Source organism: Tupaia chinensis, unplaced genomic scaffold (genome assembly GCF_000334495.1).
Source record: "Tupaia chinensis unplaced genomic scaffold, TupChi_1.0 Scaffold000232_1, whole genome shotgun sequence".
NCBI classification, from domain to species: Eukaryota; Metazoa; Chordata; class Mammalia; order Scandentia; family Tupaiidae; genus Tupaia; species Tupaia belangeri.
Window position 1 is genome coordinate 1986770 of NW_006159708.1, and position 8178 is coordinate 1994947.

Consider the following 8178-nt stretch of genomic DNA (forward strand, 5'->3'; position numbering starts at 1 on the left):
CTACTTTTAATGCTTTCAAGGGAGGTTTTGATTTCCTGTATCACATTCTTCAAACCTAGAAGTTCCATCTGGTTCTTGTTTAGGGTATCCATTTCTTCTTTCAAGTCATTAAAGGACTTCCTCATCTCCTGGAGCTCCTTGTCTCTTTTCTCTTCCATCTCAGTTAGTTTGGTCACTACAAATATTCTGAATTCCTTATCAGACATGTCCACAACGTCCATTGTATTGACTGTGGGTGATGTAGGCTTGATGATTTCCCTTGAGGGAGAGGCCTTTTGTTGGTTGCTCATATTTCTTGAACCTCTGCAATTGTTCCTAGTCATCAGGTGATCTATATGTTGCTTCCTAATGTATTTAAGGTATCTCTGAGTGTTAAAAGTTGTACAGGATTAGAAAATTGATTATTTATCTTATGATTGGCCTACCTGTTGCTCAATAGTACCTTGTACTGTTGTCACTGGTCTTGGGTGACCCAAAGTCCTCCCTGGTTCTAAGAAGTGGTGAGCCTCCAACTGACCTAATAAGCAACACCTCAAGAACAAGGAAAAACAAAACAAAACAAAATCATTTGTGCTGCACGCTATTCAAAACACTAAAATTCAGAATCCAAAGGCAAGTGGGGACGGGCCAGAGGATGAGCAGGTCCTGGGTAGAAGGGCCTGCTGCCACAGGCAACCTGGTGTCCGGAACTCCTGGCCAGCTTGATCTGGTTTGCAGGTGGGGTGTGGCAGGGTGCGAGTTCATCTTAAAGTTCCATGAAACCAACCTGAAGTCCAGAGAGGCACAGGGGTGGGGATGCACAAAGGACCCAGGTGGGAGGGCCTGCAGCCACAGACCACCTGGTGTCCAGAATGCAAATGTTAGTTTTCACATTGACTCCAAAAAAAAAAAAGGCACAGTGTAATATACAATGTCTTCAAGAGCATCTCAGCAGACAGCATGTTTCATAGCTCTATTCCTTATTATGTTTTCAATGAAGGATAAAATAAGCAATAAAATGACATAGCAAAATCTAATAAAATCAATTCTTTAGGGTATTGGGGAAAGCACACATTTTGTGGTCAAGTTAGTTATCTTTTGGTTAAGTTGTATCTAGAAACAAATGTGAAGAAATCGTAAATCTTTTAGAAAACCCCCTGCAACCAGTAAGAGATATTTGTTAAATATGTCTTGATTGATTGATCTTTAACAGTTATGTATATAGTTTCGAGGGTGGGAAAATGAAGAAGTCAATGAAATAACCTGTTTTACTGCTCTGTGACCCTGCATTACCAACCACTCTCCCATCTAGCTAGTTGTGGTTGCCAGGGTGTTTTACCATCTCATGTATTTTGCAATATTTCCTCTCTGTGCTTTTCCTGGGGCAGTGTAATTAGGAACACTGACTAAAGAATAAGAACAGAAGAATAATAGAGTGTAAGTACAATTGTAAAAAGTCATTATGATATGCTTTCAAAGCCAGTAATTACCACTCTTGCTTATCATGCAAATCACTATTAGTATTTTTATTTGAACTACAACTATGTCTTTATCATTTTTTTTAACTATGTCTTATTATGTGACACAGAATGCTTTTGAGAAAGACCTCACATCTGCCCACAATTGGATTCCTTTCCAAGCATTCCTTGGAGGAAGAGGAAAGGGATACATACATCAGGAGGGTAATTTAAGGCTTGTAGTTAAAACCTTGAAAAGGATCCATTGTAAGGGGGAAAGCTGAAGGAGGTGAATTGAGAAACATGCAAAATAACTTCTGGTTGTGAAGCAAATCCAGAGATGTGTCTTTAAAATGAGAAGCTCCAAAAAATGGTCTTTTGTAAAATAAAATGTTATATGCCACACTGGAAAATCAAGACTCTTTTGAAGAAAAGGAATCATTTGAGAATCGTTGGCAAGGAAGTGAAGTTTGAAGGAATATGGAAATATGGAGACCTCTGAGCCCAGAGACATAGGAGGCTGATTTAGTAGCTGTGGTCAGTGAATATCACCAGTCCTTTCAGTGAGCATTTAGAGAAAGCCAAAAGAAACTGATCTTTAGGGAATGGTGGAGGTTTCTATGACAGGGGGAAATGGTATTGCAACAGTAGCTTGGTAAGTCTTTGGCTATAGTGTGTGGGAGGGGAGGATGTCTGGAATTAAATACATTTAAAATATGAGTTACACACCACATATAGTGATAGTCATTTAGATTCCCCTAGAGTCAAGCAAAGTAACTGTGAATCTGACAACAAGATGGATAAATTATTTTTCTGACAACTCAAAAGTCTGGAAAGAGCTGAAGAACTATTCTAGCTGTAATGACAGAAACAGGTCAGGCTCAGATTGAGCCAGAGCTAAATAACAAATATTTCTAGTATTTTATGCAAAACATTATTCAACCATTCTTCTTTCAGTTCAGTGAAGCTGAGAAACAATAAGAAACAATATTTATATGACTTTGGAGGAATTTCAAGGATGCCTGAAATTAGGACGATCAATGGGTGAAGATGGATTTATGTTAGTTTTCTTTTAAGTGGTGCTGTAATCTTAGACTTCAGGTTCTGCCTTCAGAGTGACATAAACCTAATAACCTTTCTGAGCCTTGGAAATATTTCTTCTCTAATCTTCTGTTTCATTCTCCAGAGCCACTCTGCCCTCTCCCAAGGCAATACAGCATAACTTCCCTGTGTGTAGTTATGGCAAACACCTTAGTTGCCTCCTCAACATTTATTTCACCCCTTTTCCTTGAAAGCAAGATCCCAGCTATTTTTTTGCAAGTCATCTTCTTCTAATTGTCCATGTGTTTCACAAGCCATCCTATTTCAAGTCATGGCGATCCCATTACTCTTTTCAGTCCTTGCTTAGGAATAACATTGTATAATTATATGCACTAAGATGTGAGGAGGAAGACTCTACTAGGAGAATTCTAGGAAAAGTTGCCTAGTTTTGAAAAAAAGGACATAGGGAAAAACAGACATTATACTACTGAGCATTGTCATGGCTATGTATATTTTGATCTAGGATAATCTTTCAACTGGTTCTAAGAGTATTGGTCAAGGAAAAGTCAATCAAGTAATTACAGCAGGGTAGAATGATTGAAACAATCAATATTTTTGAGATCACCAGGGCCACTGAATTAGCCAGCTAGAGCTCTCTGCTCTGTTATTTAAGCAAAAATTTTTCCAGTTTTATTTTAATTCTTTTGAAAGAGAGATTGAGAGGGAGACAAAGACAAGCACCCTCAACAAGTTTCATACCACAATTCCCATAGCCCTCCTAACCAGCCAGGATCATGGGCACACACACCTGATATGTACAGGTCAATCAAGGAATAAAACTCCATAGAGATCCAGTATTGCTTGAGTAGTACATTATGGAGCCAGTTCTGTTTAAGCAAATTTGACTTGAGTTGTCTATTACTTGCAGCTGAAAGTGTAATACCTAATAAAACACATATTTGTGTACTTACACTTCTTGTTACGTTTCATAGTAAACATTTCTGTTATATATCAGGTGTCAATGAATAGTGGTTCCTTAAAGAGATAAATGCATGGATGGATAGATATATGTGCTACATTTAATAATAGCTGCATTCCATAGCTCAGCAACTGCATTACTATCCACCCAGGTGTGTAAGTCAGAAATCTCTTCTAGATACTTCTCTATTTCTCCATTCCTATAGCTAATCCATCTCTAAGTTCTGTTCATTTTGCCTTCTAGTCTCATTTCAAATCTACTTCTTTCATCTCCATCACCATTCTATTTCAAGCTATTTCTTAGCTGCATTAGTACAGTAACTTTCCAACTAGCCTTCTAGACTTTCTTAAATCACTTCACACTTCAGTCAAAGAGAATCTTTTCAAAATGTTAAATCTTTATTCCACTTCCCTCACCTCCACCTTTGATTAAAAAATAAAGAGGAGAATTCCAAAATTCATAAGATGCCCACAAGGCCTGCATGGTTTATGCGTTCTACCCATTTAAGCTACCTCTTGCTCTTGCTACTCTAGCAAGATAGGCTGTCTATTGATTCCTGGAGTGCACTTTCCTTTGCTCTTGCTGTTTTGTATGCCTGGCAGAGTTTGCCCACAGCAACCACACACGATCACATTCCCTGAGTACTCCCTTCCTCCCCTTTTCAATACTGTCTTACCTCTCCCAAGGAAGCTTTTCTTCAACTCCCTGAGTAGGGCAGTTCTTTCTGTTATGCCCTTTGCTAGCACCATGTGCCTCTCAGTAATAGCCAGAAACACCATCCAAACTGGGACTCTTTTGAGAGTGAAGGGACTGCTGTTAATAATTACACTGGGATAATAGGTATTGTCCTGGGTTAACAGAACATTTGATCATCTTCTTCTTAATACTTACCATGTTGTAATTTTTTTCATTAGTATATTCATTTGAAGTTTGCCACCCTCACCTCTCTATATATGCAGGGATCACATTCTTTCTGCTTACCATGATATTCCCCATATTCCCCAAACTCAATGCCAGATTTTATAATAGACACTCAATAGATATTTATTAGAGGGCCTAGGAACAAATGACTGTTACAGCTCAATTGACTTTTTCCTTTTCTATCGTATTTTACTATTACTTTTAGACTAGTATTGGTATAATGTTATGTTATATTCTTACTTGTAATGCCTGAGTGTTTGGCACAGAACTGCTCTATTGCTGACTCATTTCATCAATAAATATCTACTGAACGTCTAATATGTGCTGAATATGATTCCAGGGTTGAATGGATACAACCAGAAACAAAACACAGTTCCTGTCCTCAAGAAGCTCACAATGCCATGCGGGAAATGCTTAAATTGCACTAGAATTCTAGATCAGTTTCTGTCATGTGAATGCCAAGCCAACGAAGGCCCATCTTGAACATGAAAGAGCTAGTCTGGCTTCCCCACCCCCCCATTTCCTTCTCAGTTCTGTTTCTCCTACTTCAGTTCCAAGGTCAGTGTTCCCATAATTTCCATTTCCTTTCTAAAATCTAGCTCCAGGAAACATTCAGCTGCTCTCTGATAATTTCAGTTTCTGACACTATGTTAAAATTATATTAATGCATATAAACTTGCAAGAAATAAATGAAAAATCTCAAGATGCCTGAAATTAAGAGCTATAAGCTTAGGATCTGATCCTGAAGCTTTCCCATGGGTGTTATCAAATTTAGTAATAGCTAGTAGTTTGGCTTTTAATACATAATCAGGCTAGGATATGAGACCATGGGCCCTATGAGACATTGAATGGGAACTAATACCCCTTTATGAAGCTGAGATGCTCAAAGGGATATAGCCACAATAATTAGGGACATAGAAAAAAAAATCTGCCCACCTTAGCAGAGAGATGTTCTGTCATGGTTTGGGATCTGTCAAAATGAGAAATTTACATAACAATTAATCTTGGGTCAATGGTATTACTGAAGTACCTGACTGAAGTGAAGAGAAAACACTATGGAGTAACACTTCTATAGACTAGGCCATGCTGGATTTTCATAGAAAATTTTCCATTGACGATGAGTATAATCCAAGATATAGGCACAAGAACAGAAGAAGAGAAACCCAGTAATCTATGAATTACCTGGAAAGGTTATATCTTGAATAGAATATCCCAGAAACAGGTTCTGAGACAGAGATTTGCATGTAGGTAGTTTATTGAAGAGTACTCAAAGAAACAAAATGTTTAAGGACATGAAAGAAACAGGATTAATCAGAGGAAGCACAAAGATATGTGATAGAGTTGCAACTGAGACCTCGGTTTTTCCTACAGGAATCTCTAGAGTTGGATGGCCCTTAAGAATTATCCTAAATTTAGAAATTATACTGGGCCTTTTTGTATCCCTACATCAGCCAATTATTGGATACAATTTGCCACTGGGAAGAGGTCATAAATTTGGGACAGTTTAACCAGAGTTTAACCAAAGATAGTTTCCAGAGGGACCCAGAAGTGAGCCATCAGCAGCCAATGCACATACCAGCAAGAATGAGTGTCTTGCTCCTGAAAGTGGGGACAGGAGGTAGATATTTCAGTGGCACAAAACATCATTCACTCTAGTCCACTCCTTTGAACTACTCAGATCCATTTACATTTGCAAATTTACATAATAATATTGTCCCATCTAGGAAGTACATCATCAGGTTTTTGGTTGGACTCAATTCCTGAGTGACTTTACGTAAGAAAAGTTAGGGTTAGGGATAGGGAATCAAGGATGGAAAAAAAGAAACGCAAAATATACAAGACATAAATGAAAAATTGTTTGTTGATAACACGTATGTTGATGTGCTTGATTGAGCCAACAGACAGTGTATTTTGGATGAAAAATTCATTTTGTATACTGTAATAATGTATAGCATATTAATGTTAAAAAAAATAAATTAATAAATAAAAAAAGAAAAGAAAAAAAAAAGTTAGTACAGCAAGTTCGTTTCTGCTGCTGCAACTAGTTTCAAGAGCACAACTAAGTTTTCTTCATTCTAGATTATCTTCATTCCTAGCAAGTACCTCTCATGTCTTAGTAGCTTAACTGAGGGAAATTCTGAGAATCAAAGCCTCTGAATACCATGTCCTTCTGAGGCTGTGTCTACTGCATTTATTCATTAATCACTCAAAGTAGGCAGAAAAGTATCAAGAGATGTGCAATGATTCACTTGGGTATGAAATATATTATTCCTTTTCTTCATTATAAAACAGCAGCTGTCCCAGCTGTATCTCCTCCTGATAATCAACGTACTTTAGCTCTGCAAATATGTATGGTATGCCCTCCCTAGCCTGTTGGTCTCTGAAAATGCAGCTCACTAAGAGATCTGGTAGCAGTCATAGTTTAAGGTAAAATGGTACTCTTATCATACCCTAATGGCAGCATTCACCCTCTAGGAAATAGAACTTCTACTACAGAACCTAAAGTTGCAAGGATGGGAAACACAAATACCACAAATGAGTCATTATAAGATATAATAAGATAGAGACAAAAAAAATAGAGCGGAATGGGTAAGAAATATGGTGGATAGAATGTGAAAGTCCAATACACAAATAATATAATAAAACACACACAATTCAAAAAAGGTATGGATGGGAAACAAGCAAGGTGAAAATTTGGCAAGTCAAAAGCAGAAAATGAGGTGGTAGAAATAAAACCAAATGTATTCAGTCACAATAAGTATAAATGGAATAAACTTGTCATTGATATGGAGGAGATACTCAGAATGAGTTTGTTTAATTAAATTGCATAAAAGAGATATACTTAAAACATAATTTCATGGAAGATTAAAAGTTAAGAAATGAGGAAAAATTATTAAATTCTCATTTAAAAAAAGCTATTGTGATTGTACTTATCAAACAAATTAATCTTTAAGGCAAACACCATTTTTGTGGATAAAGGGGATCATTTAAAAAAATTTGCCAGGTAGTTATGTAATTTTGAATCTATATGAACTCACCAGCATAGATTCAAATATATAAAGAAACTCAGGTGAGAGTGGCAGCCTTTCTAAAGTGCTATATCTCCTGCAAGTTTTGTGTTTTCATGAGACTACCACATGCAAAAAAAAAAAAGAAGACTAAGATAGTGGTTGCTGCTGGGGTCAGCAGGTAGTATAGTAGTTAAGGTGCTAGACTCCCACATGTTCAGCTGCAGTTCAAAACCTGGACCCAGTGACTTGAAACTCACGCTGAGCGCATATGTGTGCATGCCAAAAATCCCAAGAGGAGAATGGAGGAGAAGGGATTGTGGCATGGCCATCCCCCCAGGGGGTGATTCCTCACCTTCTGACTCTCTGTCTCTTTGTATCTCTGGACAGCACATGCACCCTATAGCAAATCTCTCTTTCTAAAAATAAAAAAAAGAGAGAGTTGTTGTTGGATCAGCGTAATACTAAACATTCAAAAGCAAGGTTAATTTATAAATGCTCTCTAGAAAGAGAATAAATACATCCTTTTTATCTCATTAAGTTTGTTTGCCAAGTACAGCTGTGTTTATGAAGTTGAATTTTTGCTTACTGATTCTAGAAAGTAAATTCAGTATATGAATTGTGGAACTGAGCTGAACACTCATAATGAAATATAAAACCTGAGCCAATTGTCAAAGATTTATGCACCATGGTAGGCTTTCTGAGTGAGTTTATTATAAAAATCGAAATAATTTTTGAAATCTAAAGTTTGGCTAGTATTTTGTAACAGAACCAAATTCTGGATATATATATA